The following is a 21,036-nucleotide window of genomic DNA, read 5'->3' as shown; positions in this document are numbered from 1 at the left end:
CATGTTTGACAGTTCAATTTTGGTTTCATCTGACCAGAGCACCTTCTTCCACATGTTTGGTGTGTCTCCCAGGTGGCTTGTGGCAAACTTTAAACAACACTTTTTATGGATATCTTTAAGAAATGGCTTTCTTCTTGCCACTCTTCCATAAAGGCCAGATTTGTGCAATATACGACTGATTGTTGTCCTATGGACAGTGTCTCCCACCTCAGCTGTAGATCTCTGCAGTTCATCCAGAGTGATCATGGGCCTCTTGGCTGCATCTCTGATCAGTCTTCTCCTTGTATGAGCTGAAAGTTTAGAGGGACGGCCAGGTCTTGGTAGATTTGCAGTGGTCTGATACTCCTTCCATTTCAATATTATCGCTTGCACAGTGCTCCTTGGGATGTTTAAAGCTTGGGAAATCTTTTTGTATCCAAATCCGGCTTTAAACTTCTTCACAACAGTATCTCGGACCTGCCTGGTGTGTTCCTTGTTCTTCATGATGCTCTCTGCGCTTTTAACGGACCTCTGAGACTATCACAGTGCAGGTGCATTTATACGGAGACTTGATTACACACAGGTGGATTGTATTTATCATCATTAGTCATTTAGGTCAACATTGGATCATTCAGAGATCCTCACTGAACTTCTGGAGAGAGTTTGCTGCACTGAAAATAAAGGGGCTGAATAATTTTGAACGCCCAATTTTTCAGTTTTTGATTTGTTAAAAAAGTTTGAAATATCCAATAAATGTCTTTCCACTTCATGATTGTGTCCCACTTGTTGTTGATTCTTCACAAAAAATACAGTTTTATATCTTTATGTTTGAAGCCTGAAATGTGGCAAAAGGTCACAAAGTTCAAGGGGGCCGAATACTTTCGCAAGGCACTGTAATTTCAGCTTTGTCCGACATATGCAGTATTTACCATGAATGCAGTCTCCTCTAACGCAGGAACATAGCCTTTACATTTCAATCATGCTGCAATGCTAAATGGTCACATTTGGTTTTGATAGTCCAGTTTTTTCCATCTGGAGATGCGCTACAGATGGTCATACTATCAACAAACTATCTGTTGATAAGCAACTGCTGGCTAAGGTTAGGGTTAGGGTTAGAATACGGGTAAGGGTTATGGTTAGGGCTAGGTCGGTTTAGGCTAAGGGTTAAATTTACGGTTACGAAAGGGATTAGTAGATGGTTCGCTGAACTGTTTCTGAAAGTCTATGGTCTCTATATAGTCTGTATATAATCTGTAGATAATCTGTATATAATCTGTATATAATCTGTATATAGTCTGTATATAGTCTGTATATAATCTGTATATAGTCTGTATATAATCTGTATATAATCTGTATATAATCTGTATATAATCTGTATATAATCTGTATATAATCTGTATATAATCTGTATATAGTCTGTATATAGTCTGTATATAATCTGTAGACAGGCTCTATATAGTCTGTATATAATCTGTATATAATCTGTATATAGTCTGTATATAATCTGTATATAATCTGTATATAATCTGTATATAATCTGTATATAATCTGTATATAATCTGTATATAATCTGTATATAATCTGTATATAATCTGTATATAATCTGTATATAGTCTGTATATAGTCTGTATATAATCTGTAGACAGGCTCTAGATAGTCTGTATATAATCTGTAGACAGGCTCTATATAGTCTGTATATAATCTCTAGATATTCTGTATATAGTCTTTTGATAGTCTGTTTATCTATCCCATATAAAGTGTAACTAGCTGAACTTCTGCAGTACAAATTAAATAGAGACCCTAATTGAGCCACTGATGGTGGGGATGAAGAGAGAGAGGAGGAGAAGAGGTGAGGGGAAGAAAGGGGATCTGACGGGTTTTCTTCCTGGTTCCCCCTAGTGTTTCACTCACCACCGGGAGAAAATAATGATCTGGAAATCAAGCTCTGACAATGAGCCACACCGGTCTCCCTTTTAACCAAATGAAAGTCGATTTCCCTCCAGCAGGCATGGGAGAGAGGGGGGAGAGAAGTAGGAAGGTAAGGAGGGAGAGAAGGAGAGGGTAAAATGGAAGAGAAGTGAGGGAGAGAGAGAGAGGATAGAAGGTAAGATAGAAAGGGAGGAGAGAGGTGATAGAGAGGGAGGCTAGAGGGGATAGAGAGAGAGGAGAGAGGTGAGAGGGGATAGAGAGAGAGGATAAAGGGGATAGAGAGGGTGGAGAGAGGTGATAGAGAGATGAGAGAGGGGATAGAGAGAGAGTATATAGGGGATAGAGAGAGGAGAGAGGGAACAGAGAGAGAGGTGGGAGGAGAGAGGGGATAGAGAGAGAAGAGAGAGGGGCTAGAGAGTGAGGAGAGAGGGGATAGAGAGAGAGAAGAGAGGGGATAGAGAGAGAGGAGATGAGGAGAGAGGGGATAGAGAGAGAGAAGAGAGGGGACAGAGAAAGAGGAGAGAGGGTATAGAGAGAGAGGAGAGAGGGGATATAGAGAGGGGAGAGGGGAGAGAGGGGATCAGGAAGGAGGAGAGAGGGGATATAGAGAGAGGAGAGAGGAGATGGAGAGAGGAGATGGAGAGAGAGTAAAGAGGGGATAGAGAGAGACGAGAGGGGCTAGAAAGAGAGAAGAAAGGAGATGGAGAGAGAGGAGAGAGGGGCTAGAGGAGGAGGAGAGCTGGGATAGAGAAAGAGAAGAGAGGGGCTAGTGAGAGAGGAGAGAGGATATAGAGAGAGGGGAGAGAGGGGACAGAGATGGAGGCTGAAAGGAAGGAGAGAGGGGATAGAGAGAGAGGAGAGAGGGTATGGAGAGAGGGGACAGAGATGGGGGACGAACGGAAGGAGAGAGGGGATAGAGAGAGGAGATACTTAGAGGGGATAGGGAGAGAGGAGAAAGGGGATAGAGAAGGAGGCTGAAAGGAGAGAGGGGGTAGAGAGAGAGGAGAGGGGATAAAGAGAGAGGAGAGAGGGTATAGAGAGAGAGGAGAGAGGAGATAGAGAGAGGGGAGAGAGGGAATAGAGAGAGAGGAGAGAGGGGATGCAGAGGAGAGAATGAATAGAGGCTACATAGTGTGAGAATAAGACAGAAACAGAGGATGGTGAGAGAAAGGGAGAGAGCAGCCTTTTACACGATTAGGGGTGGCAGTGACAAATGAGCTTCTCCCTTGCTCCTCTCCTCCGTTGCGCTGTGCCGTCACAGAGTGTGCGTGTGTGTGTGTGCTTGTGTGTGTGTGTGTGCGTGCATGTGTTTGCCCTCACATGCACACACATCTCTGAGGATCATAACCCCTCCTGTATCTTACGCTATTGTGCAGGCTGCAAAACAGTGTTGGATGTATATGGGGGAGCCCATATCACCCGAACCTCTGTAAACCTCACAGCCCCTTGTCACCAGAGGTGAGGAGTGGGTCTGCACCTTATCCCCCTGGCAGCTGTGGAATCCTCCCTGTTTTCCACCTCCTTTTGTTTAGTTTGTTTCCCTCTCCACTTCCTCCCTCTTTTCCAATCAGAACAATAGGTTATGGAGAGCATTTTCCTGCTGCATCACTCACGGGTATCAGACGCCACATGCCATTAGATTCAGCTTGGGGATGCAGTAGACAACAGGCAGGTCTACTGTATTACAACACTGCCATCTGGTGGGCAGGGAGAGATATAGCAGGTAGAGTGTCGAGTAGGTGGTTGGCTGTGGTGAAATACCTGTGGTGGCACCTGAAGCTTTAGGACATTGGTGAGGGACAAGTGTGACAAGTGTCCTCTATGAAGTTCTCTCCACTGATAATGTTGAGTATGGTCGGTGATGAGTCCACGCCACACACACTTGCACACACACACACACACACACACACACACACACACACACACACACACACACACACACACACACACACACACACACACACACACACACACACACACACTTGCACACACACACACAAGCATGATCACAAACACACATTCGCACACACCTACACTGATAAAAATCAATATTAACATAATCAGATATTTGTCAATAAACAACAGTCTTGTCTCACTGAGGCAGACGCTGCTTTATAATACAAGCCTCTGACTTCAAGCCAAATTTGTTGTATTTATTCATTAATATGCACATAATATTTCAATAAAACATTACGTTTCTATGAGTTTCTGAGCTGAGTTCTTCTGTCCCTCCCTCCCTTTCTCTTTCCTCCCCTCCCCCATCCTCCCCTCCCCCATCCTGCCTGAATTAAATTTTGAATAATTAGTGTTCATATGCATGTGAAATCAGATTTTAAATATAAAAAGGAGACGGAAGAGATTGGTTGAAGAAAAAGATAAGAAGAAATGGGGTTAATGTCAGAAAAATATATTATCTGAGCTGTGTGTGTGTGGAGGGCAGGCAGGGAGGGAGACTTCTGCTCTTTTATCTGATGGAGAGAGAGAGGAGAGCAATTCCTGAAGGCTTGGGTGCAGACAGACAGTGGGAGAGGTTTCTCTATCGTTCTCTCTCTCTCTTACTGTTTCATTTCTCTCTGCCTCCCCATTTCTCTTCCACACTCTTTCTCCGTATCTCACCTGCTTCTCCTGTCTCTCCCCTGACATTCTTTCTTCACCACCGTCTCTTGCCTGCTCTCTCTCTCTCGCCGTCTCGCACCTGCTCTCTCTCTCGCCATCTCTCACCTGCTCTCTCTCTCGCTGTCTCTCACCTGCTCTCTCTCTCGCCGTCTCTCACCTGCTCTCTCTCTCTCTCTCTCTCTCTCTCTCTCTCTCTCGCCATCTCTCACCTGCTCTCTCTCTCGCCATCTCTCACCTGCTCTCTCTCTCGCCGTCTCTCACCTGCTCTCTCTCTCTCGCATATCTCACCTGGTCTTTCTCTCTTCCTTTTGCCTTTTTATGTCCCTCACACTCTTTCCCATCTATCTCTCTCTCTCTCTCTCTCTCTCTCTGTCTCGCTCTCTTTTCTCTAGCTCGCTCCTATCTCTTTCTTTCTCTCTCTCTCCCTTTCTCTCTCTCCTCTCACTCTCTCCCATCTCTCTCTCTTTCTCTTTCTCTCTCTCTCTCTCTCTCTCTCTCTCTGTCTCTCTCTCTTTTCTCTAGCTCGCTCCTATCTCTTTCTTCCTCTCTCTCTCTCTCCCTTTCTCTCTCTCCTCTTGCTCTCTCCCATCTCCCTCTCTTTCTCTTGCTCTCTCTCTCTCTCTCTCTATCTCTATTCTCTCTCCCTCCCGACACACTCGCTCTCTCTCTCCCATCACTTGCTCTCTTCTCTCTCTCTCCCATCACTTGCTCTCTTCTCTCTCTCTCCCATCACTTGCTCTCTCTCCCTCTTTCTGCCTGCAGGAGTAACCAGTAGATTAAGTTCATCGCGGCGGCGACAGCAGTGCTGCTGAATCAGCCATATTCTTCCAAATGACCCAAATCCTCACTCCGGAGAAACCTCATCCGCACACTGATTGCATTTTCTCTCTCTGCTTCCAACTCTCATTCTCTCTCACTATCTCTCTCTCTCAAATACACACACACACACACACTGTATTGATCTCAAATGGTCGAACATCTCTCTTTCTCTGTCTCTCTCTGTCTCTCTGTCTCTCTTTCTTCATCTCTCTGTCTTTCCCTTTCTCTCTCTCTCTCTTCATCTCTCTGTCTTCTCCTTTTTCTCTCTCTCTCTCTCTCTCTCTCTCTCTCTCTCTCTCTCTCTCTCTCCTCTCCTTTCATCTCTCTGTCTTTCCCTTTCTCTTCCTCTCTCTCTCTCTGTCTCTCTCTCTCTCTTTCTCTCTCTTTCTCGCCTGCTCTATCTCTGTCAATACCCGTAGGCTTGTAATTTACTCTTTGTTTCTTGTGTACTCCCACTCTCTATCTCTCTCCTGACCGTCTCAGGAACAATATTTGTGTTCCTTCCTTTTCACCAATGATCTTTCTCTTGTTTTTCCTGAGATGTGTCAGGAATTGAATTAGCTTACAATGAGTGACATAGCATAACTCAACATGTCACATCATCATCTATAGAGAATTGCTCCACATATGGTGTGATGTACTCCAACAGTGGATCGGCACTCCTATATGTTGTGATGTGGATCGGCCCTCCTATATGTTGTGATGTGGATCGGCCCTCCTATATGTTGTGATGTGGATCGGCCCTCCTATATGTTGTGATGTGGATCGGCCCTCCTATATGTTGTGATGTGGATCGGCCCTCCTATATGTTGTGATGTGGATCGGCCCTCCTATATGTTGTGATGTGGATCGGCCCTCCTATATGTTGTGATGTGGATCGGCCCTCCTATATGTTGTGATGTGGATCGGCCATCCTATATGTTGTGATGTGGATCGGCCCTCCTATATGTTGTGATGTGGATCGGCCATCCTATATGTTGTGATGTGGATCGGCCCTCCTATATGTTGTGATGTGGATCGGCCCTCCTATATGTTGTGATGTGGATCGGCCCTCCTATATGTTGTGATGTGGATCGGCCCTCCTATATGTTGTGATGTGGATCGGCCCTCCTATATGTTGTGATGTGGATCGGCCCTCCTTTATGTTGTGATGTGGATCGGCCCTCCTTTATGTTGTGATGTGGATCGGCCATCCTATATGTTTTGATGTGGATCGGCCATCCTTTATGTTGTGATGTGGATTGGCCATCCTATATGTTGTGATGTGGATCGGCCCTCCTTTATGTTGTGATGTGGATCGGCCCTCCTATGTTTCCTCCCATAGGTCTTACATCTATACACATCTTCACTGATTGGACGGTTGAACATAGCTCCAGCGTTCCAACAATGCGTTACAATATCACTTGAAGCTCACCACTACTCCCATAAAATGATAAACATATCAAATAATTGTATTCTATAGTGAATTTAGGCCGGGATTCAGTCCAAACGGGCTTGGTCAACTAGGAGGAATTTAAAGGTTGTCAGGATTTGGCCAGGGTTGTTCCGGGTTTTGGTCACTAGATGCCCCCATTGTGCTTTTTGACCTTATGTTTTTTCCCTTGATTCCCATTATTATTTGCACCTGTGCCTCGTTTTCCCCTGATTGTTTTTTAAACCCTTAGTTTCCCTCAGTTCTGTGCTCTGTGTTTGTATGTTAGCACCCAGCCCTAGTGTTCTGTGTATTCTTGTCGATTCCGGTGGACGCTCTTGTGGAATTCTGTTTTTGTTTTTTGAGTATCTCTTGAGGCTTTTTTGTGCTATACCTACCACCTTTTGGATTTGCCATTTTGTATTGAAGGACTTCTCCTTTTTACTTTATTAAATACACCGTCTTAAGTACTGCTGTGTCTGCCTCATCTTCTGGGTTCTGCTGACTATTCGTGGCTCAGTTGGTTAAGTGACTGTTTCTCACTCCGGAGACCCAGGTTCGTAACCGGGTCCTGACAGAAACACAGAGCCTTCTGTCAGGACCCGGTTACGAACCTGGGTCTCCGGAGTGAGAAACAGTCACTTAACCAAAGATGAGGCAGACACAGCAGTACTTAAGACGGTGTATTTAATAAAGTAAAAAGGAGAAGTCCTTCAATACAAAATGGCAAATCCAAAAGGTGGTAGGAATAGCACAAAAAAGCCTCAAGAGATACTCAAAAACAGAATTCCACAAGAGCATCCACCGGAATCGACAAGAACACACAGAACACTAGGGCTGGGTGCTAACATACAAACACAGAGCACAGAACTGAGGGAAACTAAGGGTTTAAATACAATCAGGGGTAAAACGAGGCACAGGTGCAAATAATAATGGGAATCAAGGGAAAAAACATAAGGTCAAAAAGCACAATGGGGGCATCTAGTGACCAAAACCCGGAACAACCCTGGCCAAATCCTGACAAAGGTAATTTCCGATTGAGCCGATATATGCGGCGTTTACTGTAAATAAGCTCTCTGTGTACACGGGACATTGCATTTAGAAGGTGCATTACCGACAAATTCAATCCTGTACGTATTTGATTTCTACAATGGTTTTGTTCCCTTGGGAATAAACGTACAACCTTACAACGTGAACAAACTTGCGTTAAGACCAATTTGGTTGTTCTGTTTCTGTTGTTTTTGATAAAAGGACAACCGTGATCATTGTCTGACGATCGAAAGTGTAACACTTCACCACTGACACAGGAAATAAACCAATAGCCCATTGCCAAGGACAACATACCTCAGACTAGCCTCCCCAGACTAGCCTCGCCAGACGAGCCTCCCCAGACTAGCCTCCCCAGACTAGCCTCGCCAGACGAGCCTCCCCAGACTAGCCTCCCCAGACGAGCTACCACAGGCTATCTACCACAGGCTATCTACCACAGGCTATCTACCCCAGACGAGCCTCCCCAGACGAGCTACCACAGTCTATCTACCCCAGACTATCTACCCCAGACTATCTACCCCAGACTATCTACCCCAGACGATCAACCCCAGACTAACTACCCCAAACTAGCTACCCCAGACTATCTACCACAGGCTATCTACCCCAGACTATCTACCCCAGACGAGCTACCACAGGCTATCTACCCCAGACTATCTACCCCAGACGAGCTACCACAGGCTATCTACCCCAGATTATCTATCCCAGACTATCTACCCCAGACTATCTACCCCAGACGAGCTACCACAGGCTATCTACCCCAGATTTTCTACCCCAGACTATCTACCCCAGACTATCTACCCCAGACGAGCTACCACAGGCTATCTACCCCAGATTATCTACCCCAGACTAGCAACCCCAGACTAGCCTCCCCAGACGAGCTACCACAGGCTATCTACCCCAGATTATCTACCCCAGACTAGCTACCACAGGCTATCTACCCCAGACTATCTACCCCAGACTAGCAACCCCAGATTATCTACCCCAGACTAGCTACCACAGGCTATCTACCCCAGACTAGCCTCCCCAGACGAGCTACCACAGGCTATCTACCACAGATTATCTAACCCAGACTAGCAACCCCAGATTATCTACCCCAGACTAGCTACCACAGGCTATCTACCCCAGACTAGCCTCCCCAGATGAGCTACCCCAGACAATCAACCCCAGACTATCTACCCCAGACTAGCTACCCCAGACTATCTACCACAGGCTATCTACCCCAGATTATCTACCCCAGACTAGCAACCCCAGATTAGCTACCCCAGAATATCAACCCCAGACTATCTACCCCAGATTATCTACCCCAGACTATCAACCCCAGACTATCTACCACAGGCTATCGACCCCAGATTAGCTACCCCAGACTATCTACCCCAGATTAGCTACCCCAGACGATCTACCCCAGACTATCAACCCCAGATTAGCTACCCCAGACTATCTACCCCAGATTAGCTACCCCAGACGATCTACCCCAGACTATCAACCCCAGATTAGCTACCCCAGACGATCTACCCCAGACGATCAACCCCAGACTATCTACCCCAGACTAGCTACCCCAGACTAACTACCCCAAACTATCTACCCCAGACTATCTACCCCAGACTATCTACCCCAGATTAGCTACCCCAGACTATCTACCCCAGACGATCAACCCCAGACTATCTACCCAAGACTAGCTACCCCAGACTAGCTACCCAAGACTATCAACCCCAGACTAGCTACCCCAGACTATCTACCCCAGACTAGCTACCCCAGACTATCTACCCCAGACTATCAACCCCAGAATATCTACCCCAGACTATCAACCCCAGAATATCTACCCCAGAATATCTACCCCAGACTATCAACCCCAGACTATCTACCCCAGACTATCAACCCCAGAATATCTACCACAGGCTATCTACCCCAGATTAGCTACCCCAGACTAGCTACCCCAGACTATCAACCCCAGAATAGCTACCCCAGACTATCTACCCCAGACGATCAACCCCAGACTATCTACCCCAGACTAGCTACCCCAGACTAACTACCCCAAACTAGCTACTCCGACTATCTACCCCAGACTATCTACCACAGGCTATCAACCCCAGACTATCTACCACAGGCTATCTACCCTAGATTAGCTACCCCAGACTAGCTACCCCAGATTATCTACCCCAGACTATCTACCCCAGACCATCTACCCCAGATTATCTACCCCAGACCAGCTACCCCAGATTAGCTACCCCAGATTAGCTACCCCAGACTAGCTACCCCAGATTAGCTACCCCAGACTAGCTACCCCAGATTAGCTACCCCAGACTAGCTACCCCAGATTAGCTACCCCAGACTATCTTCCCCAGACTACCCCAGATTAGCTGCCCCAGATTAGCTACCCCCAGACTAGCTACCCCAGATTAGCCCAGACCATACCCCAGACTATCTTCCCCAGACTAGACTAGCCATTCCAGACAAGCCATCAGATTATCTACCCCAGATTAGCTACCCCAGACTATCTTCCCCAGACTAGCTAACACAGGCTATCTACCCCAGACCATCTGCCCCAGACCATCTACCCCAGACTAGCTACCCCAAACTAGCCATTCCAGACAAGCCATCACAGATTATCTACCCCAGACGAGCTACCACAGGCTATTTACCCCAGACTAGCTACACCAGAGTAGCTACCCCAGACTAACTACCCCAGACTAACTACCCCAGATAATCTATCTACTACCCCAGAGCTACCCCAGACTCTATCTACCCCCAGACTAGACTAGCTACCTCAGACTAGATTAGCTACCCCAGACTATCCCAGACTAGATTAGCTACCACATCTACCCCAGGCTATCTACCCAAGACTAGCCCCCAGACCATCTACTACCCAGACCATCTACCCCAGACCATCTACCCTAGACCATCTACCCCAGACCATCTACCCCAGACCATCTACCCCAGAATATCTAGACTACTACCCCACATCTAGCTACCCCCAGAATATTACCACAGCTATCCCCCAGATGAATCAGTGAAATAGATGGCCCCCATCAACCCCATCTCCCCAACAACATCCTTCCTTCCTTCCTTCCGACTATCCAGACTATCACAGCAGGCAGCCTACAGTTCTACCCTGATTAACACCCCAGACTAGACCCCAGACCTCCAACCCCATCTACCCCAGACTATCTACCCCAGTCAGACCACTCATACCCCATGGCAGCTTCCAGCAGGTCTACCCGGTGGCCAAACAATAGCCTAACCCAGAGTTATCTCCCCCAGACTCCCCCAGATCCCTCCCCCACACACACACACACACAGACACACTACAGACACTGCCCCAGACCATCTACCCCAGACAGCTACCCCACAGCACCAGACAAGCCACACAGACTATCTACCCCAGACAGCTACCACAGATTAGCTACAGACTACTACACTTCCCCAGACTAGCTACCCCAGACTATCTACCCCAGACACACCCCAGACCATACACACACACTACCCCAGACGAGCTACCACAGGCTACCCCACACACACACAGACACCCCAGCTCTCCACAGGCTACACCCCACACTAGCACACACCCCAGACTAGCTACACTATCACCCCAGACCATCTACCCCAGACCATCTACCCCAGACCATCTACCCTAGACCATCTACCCCAGACCATCTACCCCAGACCATCTACCCCATACTAGCTACCCCACACACCCCCTACAGCTACCCCAGTGAATCAGTGAAATAGATGGCCATACATCTCCAACAACATCCTTCCTTCCTTCCTTCCGTATCCATCACAGCAGGCACCCAGTTCTCCTGTTAACACCAGAGACCCCTGGCTATGTCAGACCACTCATACATGGCAGCTTCCAGCAGGTCCCCGGTGGCCAAACAATAGCCCTAACAGAGTTATCTCCCTCGCTCCCTCCCACACACACACACACACACACACACACACACAGGGTGCACAGGCACACACACACACACACTCACACACACACACACACACACACACACACACACACACACACACACACACACACACACACACACACACACACACACACACACACACACACACACACACACACACACACACGTGTCAGGGTGCACAAGCACACACACACACACACACACACACACACACACACACACACACACACACACACACACACACACACACACACACACACACACACACACGTGTTATTCCAGGGCCATGTATTGACATTTTGATGGACCAGTGGGGTGCCAAGAGTCCACACAGCTCGGATGACGAGAGCAATCATGTGGTGATGTGGCACAAACGCTTTGTGATTTCTGAAAAGTATTTTTTATTGGGATTCTTCTTTTCAAACTTTACGGTAACACAACATTGCTCCCGAGTGGCGCAGCAGTCCAAGGCACTGCATCTCAGTGCTAGAGGCATCACTACAGACCCTGGTTCGTTTCCAGGCTGTTTCACAACCAGCCGTGATTAGGATTCCCAGAGGGAGGCGCACAATTGTTTGACCGTCCTGCTTTTGCTGGGGTAGGCCGTCGTTGTAAGTAAGAGTTTGTTTTTAACCTCTTGATGCTCTGGGGGCGCTATTTCATTTTTGGATGAAAAACGTTCCCGTTTTAAACAAGATATTTTGTCACAAAAAGATGCTCAACTATGCATATAATTGATAGCTTTCGAAAGAAAACACTCTGACGTGTCCAGAACTACCAAGATATTTTCTGTGCGTGCCCTAGAACGTGAGCTTCAGGCAAAACCAAGATGAGACGGCATCCAGGAAATGAGCAGGATTTTTGAGGCTGTTTTCCATTGTCTCCTTATATGGCTGTGAATGCGAGAGGAGTAAGTCTGCCCTTTCTGTCGTTTCCCCAAGGTGTCTGCAGCATTGTGACGTATTTGTAGGCAGATCATAAGAGACCACATTTACCAGGTGTCCGCCCGGTGTCCTGCGCCGAAATTGGTGCGCAAAAGTCAGCTGCAAGTATTTTTCCATGCGATTCAGAGAGGAAAGCAAGCTTCCACGAACGATATATCAATGAAGAGATATGTGAAAAAACACCTTGAGGATTGATTCCAAACAACGTTTGCCATGTTTCGGTCGATATTATGGAGTTAATTCGGAAAAGGTTTGACGTTGTAGGTGACTGAATATTCGGTTCGTTTAGGTAGCCAGATGCGATGTACAAAACGGAACGATTTCTCCTACACACAGACGCTTTCAGGAAAAACTGCGCATTTGGTATGTAACTGAGTGTCTCCTCATTGAAAACATCAGAAGCTCTTCAAAGGTAAATGATTTTATTTATTTGGTTATCTGGTTTTTGTGAAAATGTTGCGTGCTAAATGCTACTCAAAATGCTATGCTAGCTTTGCATACTCTTACACAAATTAGTCAATTTCTATGGTTCAAAAGCATATTTTGAAAATCTGAGATGACAGTGTTGTTAAGAAAAGGCTAAGCTTGAGAGCAGACGCATTATTTTCATTTTATTTGCGATTTTCAGAAATCGTTAACGTTGCGTTATGCTAATGAGCCTGAGGCTTAGTCACAATCCCGGATCCGGGATGGGGAGTTTCAATTAACTGACTTGCCTGGTTAAATAAAGGTTCAATAAAAAAATTAATAATAATTGAGTCAAGCTTGTTTCCTGTTGCCTGAATAGCTTCTGTCACGGAATCGGGAATTACTGCCACAAAAGTACTGGGTTCGTTGTAAAACTGATCTATCTTTGATGTTACAGAGTGTGCAGGTTTTCAGATAGAGGGAGGTGTTAAGGTGGGGAAAGGGTAGAGTGACGATGAAAGGTCGCAAGAGAAGAAACGGAAGACATTGAAAGAATCCGGAAAGACCAAAACATGTTGTACAAAAACTAGGTAAAAATAAAGGGCCGCCTAAATTCAATCAAGAGAACATTCTGAGCCTTTTTCATATATTATATTAACACACGGCATCAAGAGCAAGAGAGAATACTCAGAAAAGAGAGGATTGGTGAGAGAGGAGAGGAGCGGAGAGGGAAAAAGGGAGAGGGGATAAGGAGCGATAGGGTAGATATAATACTATATAGATCCTCTTAAGGCTAGGGGGAGTGTTTGGAAGTTCGGATGAATGATGTGCCCAAAGTGAACTGCCTGTTATTCAGGCCCAGAAGCTGGGATATACATATAATTTGTAGCATTGGATAGAGAACACTCTGAGGTTTCTAAAACTGTCAGACTAATGTCTATGAGTATAACGGAACTAATATGACAGGTGAAAACCCGAGGAGAATATATATCAGAATATCAGAATATATATTTTTTTAGGTCACAGGCCATTTCAAATGCCTATGGGAAAAACAAATAGATAAGACCCAGATTGTAGTTCCTTCTTCTTTCACTAGATGGCAACAGTCTTTAGAAAGTGTTTCAGGCTTGTTTTTAGAATATGAATTTCGAGCTCTGCAATTTCATCGGATGTTGTCGTAGTGGCATGCTAGCGATCCCAAAGAGGTTGCTACTTTCAAGAGCAACAGGTAAAGAAGAAAGGAATGGGAGAGAAAGAAGTTGAACATGAGAGAGGGAGGGTCACGGATATGAGGTGAGTGTGTCAGGGGTGCAGGATTTTACAGGACAAGCGAGCAGATAAGTGGGTGGCTGCAGATAGCGAGCTAACATCCACTGATTTACAAAGGAAGGAGAAATTAAATTATATATCGTGGAGAGAGAGGAAGCTTCCTGTGGAGCTGAACCGGTCCCCAATTCTCTCCTCTTAGCTATTTATATTGGGGACAAGTTGAATGTGCTGGCTTTTTATACTTTTACTGTTAGCCTTTTATTATTTTATACTGAGGAGATTAAAGAGACTCTTGCGGTGGAGTGTGTGCATGTGTGTCTGTGCGTGTCTATGTGGGTGTGCATTCATGCGTTTTGGTGATGAGGGTAGTTTAAGGATATACAGTACTTTAGTTATAGCCATTTCACTGGACCTCCCTCTTTGACGAGTCCGCGGTATCATCGTATGTCCAACGTGGGATTGGGTCAGGTTCAATTTCAGTTGAAATCAAATCAAAGTCAATTTTATTTGTCACATTAACAGAATACAACAGGTATTACCTTACTGTAAAATGCTTACTTACAAGCCCTTAACCAACAATTAAGTTTTAAGAAAATTAATGTTAGAAAATATACTAAAGTAAAATAAAGTAGAATAAACTAAAGTAATTAAGTCAATGTGGTATTGAGTCAATGTGTGGCGTACAGGTTAGTCGAGGTAATTGAGGTAATATGCACATGTAGTTAGAAGTAAAGTGACTATACATAGATAATAAACAGAGAATAGTATCAGTGTAAAAAAATTAATGCAATTAATACAGGTGGCCATATGATGAATTGTTCAGAAGCCTTGTAACTTGGTGGTGGAAGCTGTTCAGGAGCCATTTGAACCTAGACATGGCACTCCGGTACCGCTTGCCGTGTGGTAGCACAGAGAACAGTATATGATTTGGGTGTCTGACACCGCCTACATAAGAGGTCCTGGATGGCAGAAAGCTTGGCCCCAGTGATGTACTAGGCTGTACATACTGTACAACACTCTGTAGTGCCTTACGGTCAGATGCCGAGCACTTGCCTTACCAGGCGGTGATGCAACCGGTCAGAATGCTCTTGATGGAGCAGTTGTAGAACATTTTGAAGATCTGGGGACCCATGCCAAATCTTTCAGTCTCCTGAGGGGAATAGGCATTGTCGTGCCCTCTACACGACTGTCTTGGTGTGTTTGGACCATGATAAATTGTTGGTGATGTGGATACCAAGGAACTTAAAGCTCCCAACCCTCACCACTACAACCCGTTGATGTGAATGGGGTTGTGTTCCCCCTCCTTTTCCTGTAGTCCACAGTCAGCTCCTTTATCTTGCTCACGTTGTGCGATAGGTTGTTGTCCTGGCACCACACCTCCTCCCTATTGTCTGTCTCATCGTTGTCGGTGATCAGGCCTACCACCGTTGTGTCATCAGCAGACTTAATGATAGTGTTAGATTCGTGCTAGGAGGGGACTAAGTGTGCACCCCTGAGTGGCCCACGTGTTTAGGATCAGCATGGCAAATGTGTTGTTACCTACCCGTACCACCTGGGGGCGGCCCTTCAGGAAGTCCAGGATAGAGTTGCAGAGGTGCTCAGTCCCAGGGTCCTTAGCTTAGTGATGAGCTTTGTGGGCACCTGTAATCCATAGCTTCCTCTCTCTTCCTTAATATTAGACATTGAGCACCAGCTGTTATTGACAAATAAACACACACCACCATGCCCCGTCTTACTGAAGGTAGCTGTTCTGTCTTGCCTATGCACGACCATATATTATACGTACGTTATCTATGTCGTCGTTCCGCCACAACTCGGTGAAACATAAGATATTAAAGTTTTAAATGTTCCGTTGGTAGGAGAGTCTGGAACGGAGCTCATCCAGTTTATTCTCCAGTGATTGCACGTTGGCCAATAGGATGGATGGTAGAGGCGGGTTACCCACTCGCCAACAATTTCTGACAAGGCACCAAGATCTGTGACCCCTGTATCGCCGTCTCCTCTTTATGTCAATGACAAGGATTTGGGCCTGGTCCGGGAACAACAGTATATCGTTCGTGTCAGACTCATTCAGTCAAATATATTCTGATATCCAGAAGCTAATTTCGGTCATTAGAGACAGTAGTGGAAACATTATGTACAAAATAAGTACAATCGGTCAGGAGAGCAAAACAGCAGCCATCCCCTCTGGTGCCATTCGTTCAGACAGTAGTGTACTGTGCTCATTCTATCAACAGTTTCCCATGTGGAGGCTTAGATGAGGGTGGGAAGGGATATGTTTCTGCTGACTCCTACACACACACACGCACGCATGCACACACACACACACACACACACACACACACACACACACACACACACACACACACACACACACACACACACACACACACACACACACACACACACACACACACACACACACACACACACACACACACACACACACACACACACACACACACACACACACACACGCACACACACACACACACACACACACACACACACACACACACACACACACACACACAGAGAGAGAGATAGCCTCTAAACAAGCAACAGCAGCACAGGCCTGCTGTTTAAATGGATTATAGGTGACTTTCATGAAGGCTCTCTTGATTAGGCTCCTGTCTCTCAACTAGCTCACACAGTCGCAGAATTAGACATTTCAAAGTTGTTCCACAGTAAAATGTTGATGTCTGTAAGGTTACGTTTAGGCATTCATTCCACAGTTTTATTAAGATAAGGGTTAAGTTTTGGAACTAACTCCAAAATCTTAAGGTTAGGCATGAACTCCGAATGGCTAAGGTAATGGTTAAGGGTTTGGAATAGGCTTAAAATAAAGATAATAAAAGCAACTTTCTATTGCTGATTGTAACATTGTAACCTTTGGATTCCGGGACAGATGCTTACATCCATCCCCAATGCACTTTCTTGCAGACTGACCATTGGTCTGGTCGAGTCTTTATCTTCATCACTCATGTTGAGAGTTTCAAGATTTCAAGCCATTTCAACGTGTAGCCACTGCTCAACGCTTTCTGGTCTACATTTAACATTTAAGTCATTTAGCAGACGCTCTTATCCAGAGCGACTTACAAATTGGTGAATTCACCTTCTGACATCCAGTGGAACAGCCACTTTACAATAGTGCATCTAAGTCATTAAGGGGGGTGAGAAGGATTACTTATCCTATCCTAGGTATTCCTTGAAGAGGTGGGGTTTCAGGTGTCTCCGGAAGGTGGTGATTGACTCCGCTGTCCTGGCGTCGTGAGGGAGTTTGTTCCACCATTGGGGGGCCAGAGCAGCGAACAGTTTTGACTGGGCTGAGCGGGAACTGTACTTCCTCAATGGTAGGGAGGCGAGCAGGCCAGAGGTGGATGAACGCAGTGCCCTTGCTTGGGTGTAGGGCCTGATCAGAGCCTGGAGGTACTGCGGTGCCGTTCCCCTCACAGCTCCGTAGGCAAGCACCATGGTCTTGTAGCGGATGCGAGCTTCAACTGGAAGCCAGTGGAGAGAGCGGAGGAGCGGGGTGACGTGAGAGAACTTGGGAAGGTTGAACACCAGACGGGCTGCGGCGTTCTGGATGAGTTGTAGGGGTTTAATGGCACAGGCAGGGAGCCCAGCCAACAGCGAGTTGCAGTAATCCAGACGGGAGATGACAAGTGCCTGGATTAGGACCTGCGCCGCTTCCTGTGTGAGGCAGGGTCGTACTCTGCGGATGTTGTAGAGCATGAACCTACAGGAACGGGCCACCGCCATGATGTGGGTTGAGAACGACAGGGTGTTGTCCAGGATCACGCCAAGGTTCTTAGCGCTCTGGGAGGAGGACACAATGGAGTTGTCAACCGTGATGGCGAGGTCATGGAACGGGCAGTCCTTCCCCGGGAGGAAGAGCAGCTCCGTCTTGCCGAGGTTCAGCTTGAGGTGGTGATCCGTCATCCACACTGATATGTCTGCCAGACATGCAGAGATGCGATTCGCCACCTGGTCATCAGAAGGGGGAAAGGAGAAGATTAATTGTGTGTCGTCTGCATAGCAATGATAGGAGAGACCATGTGAGGTTATGACAGAGCCAAGTGACTTGGTGTATAGCGAGAATAGGAGAGGGCCTAGAACAGAGCCCTGGGGGACACCAGTGGTGAGAGCGCGTGGCGAGGAGACAGATTCTCGCCACGCCACCTGGTAGGAGCGACCTGTCAGGTAGGACGCAATCCAAGCGTGGGCCGCGCCGGAGATGCCCAACTCGGAGAGGGTGGAGAGGAGGATCTGATGGTTCACAGTATCGAAGGCAGCCGATAGGTCTAGAAGGATGAGAGCAGAGGAGAGAGAGTTAGCTTTAGCAGTGCGGAGCGCCTCCGTGATGCAGAGAAGAGCAGTCTCAGTTGAATGACTAGTCTTGAAACCTGACTGATTTGGATCAAGAAGGTCATTCTGAGAGAGATAGAGGGAGAGCTGGCCAAGGACGGCACGTTCAAGAGTTTTGGAGAGAAAAGAAAGAAGGGATACTGGTCTGTAGTTGTTGACATCGGAGGGATCGAGTGTAGGTTTCTTCAGAAGGGGTGCAACTCTCGCTCTCTTGAAGACGGAAGGGACGTAGCCGGCGGTCAGGGATGAGTTGATGAGCGAGGTGAGGTAAGGGAGAAGGTCCCCGGAAATGGTCTGGAGGAGAGAGGAGGGGATAGGGTCGAGCGGGCAGGTTGTTGGGCGGCCGGCCGTCACAAGAAGCGAGATTTCATCTGGAGAGAGAGGGGAGAAAGAGGTCAGAGCACAGGGTAGGGCAGTGTGAGCAGAACCAGCGGTGTCGTTTGACTTAGCAAACGAGGATCGGATGTCGTCGACCTTCTTTTCAAAATGGTTGACGAAGTCATCTGCAGAGAGGGAGGAGGGGGGGGGAGGGGGAGGAGGATTCAGAAGGGAGGAGAAGGTGGCAAAGAGCTTCCTAGGGTTAGAGGCAGATGCTTGGAATTTAGAGTGGTAGAAAGTGGCTTTAGCAGCAGAGACAGAGGAGGAAAATGTAGAGAGGAGGGAGTGAAAGGATGCCAGGTCCGCAGGGAGGCGAGTTTTCCTCCATTTCCGCTCGGCTGCCCGGAGCTCTGTTCTGTGAGCTCGCAATGAGTCATCGAGCCACGGAGCGGGAGGGGAGGACCGAGCCGGCCTGGAGGATAGGGGACATAGAGAGTCAAAGGATGCAGAAAGGGAAGAGAGGAGGGTTGAGGAGGCAGAGTCAGGAGAAAGGTTGGAGAAGGTATGAGCAGAGGGGAAGAGATGAAAGGATGGAAGAGGAAAGAGTAAGCGGGGAGAGAGAGCGAAGGTTGGGACGGCGCGATACCATCCGAGTAGGGGCAGTGTGGGAAGTGTTGGATGAGAGCGAGAGGGAAAAGGATACAAGGTAGTGGTCGGAGACTTGGAGGGGAGTTGCAGTGAGGTTAGTGGAAGAACAGCATCTAGTAAAGATGAGGTCGAGCGTATTGCCTGCCTTGTGAGTAGGGGGGAAGGTGAGAGGGTGAGGTCAAAAGAGGAGAGGAGTGGAAAGAAGGAGGCAGAGAGGAATGAGTCAAAGGTAGACGGGGGAGGTTAAAGTCGCCCAGGACTGTGAGAGGTGAGCCGTCCTCAGGAAAGGAGCTTATCAAGGCATCAAGCTCATTGATGAACTCTCCGAGGGAACCTGGAGGGCGATAAATGATAAGAATGTTAAGCTTGAAAGGGCTGGTAACTGTGACAGCATGGAATTCAAAGGAGGCGATAGATAGATGGGTAAGGGGAGAGAGAGAATGACCACTTGGGAGAGATGAGGATCCCGGTGCCACCACCCCGCTGACCAGAAGCTCTCGGGTGTGCGAGAACACGTGGGCGGACGAAGAGAGAGCAGTAGGAGTAGCAGTGTTATCTGTGGTGATCCATGTTTCCGCCAGTGCCAGGAAGTCGAGGACTGGAGGGAGGCATAGGCTGAGATGAACTCTGCCTTGTTGGCCGCAGATCGGCAGTTCCAGAGGCTACCGGAGACCAGGAACTCCACGTGGGTCGTGCGCGCTGGGACCACCAGATTAGGGTGGCCGCGGCCACGCGGTGGGAGCGTTTGTATGGTCTGTGCAGAGAGGAGAGAACAGGGATAGATAGACACATAGTTAACAGGGTACAGAAGAGGCTACGCTAATGCAAAGGAGATTGGAATGACAAGTGGACTACACGTCTCGAATGTTCAGAAAGTTAAGCTTACGTAGGAATCTTATTGACTAAAATGATTGAAATGAAACAGTACTGCTGGAGTAGGCTAGCTGGTAGTGGCTGCGATGTTGACACTACACTAATCAAGTCGTCTGTCGAGTGTAATAGTTTCTACAGTGCTGCTATTCGGGGGCTAGCTGGCTAGCTAGCAAGGTTGATTGCGTTCCGTTACTTAAAAGAACGACAATAGCTGGCTGGGTAACCTAGAAAATCGCCTCTAGGCTACACAATTGTCTTAGATACAAAGACGGCTATGTAGCTAGCTAGCTACGATCAAACAAAACAAACCGTTGTACTGTAATAGTTACAACAGTGCTGCTATTCGGGGGCTAGCTGGCTAGCTACGTCTAGTCTTTAATCATTCATAACGGCAGGTTCCACTCACGAGACTCCCAGGTAGATAGCCAAAGTTCATTTTTTCCCAAAATATTATTTTTGTAGGTGAAATAGCTCCGTTTGTTCTTCACAT

Source organism: Oncorhynchus masou, chromosome 27 (assembly GCF_036934945.1).
Source record: "Oncorhynchus masou masou isolate Uvic2021 chromosome 27, UVic_Omas_1.1, whole genome shotgun sequence".
NCBI classification, from domain to species: domain Eukaryota; kingdom Metazoa; phylum Chordata; class Actinopteri; order Salmoniformes; family Salmonidae; genus Oncorhynchus; species Oncorhynchus masou.
The sequence above is the reverse complement of the archived record's forward strand: the minus strand, read 5'-3'. Positions refer to the sequence as shown.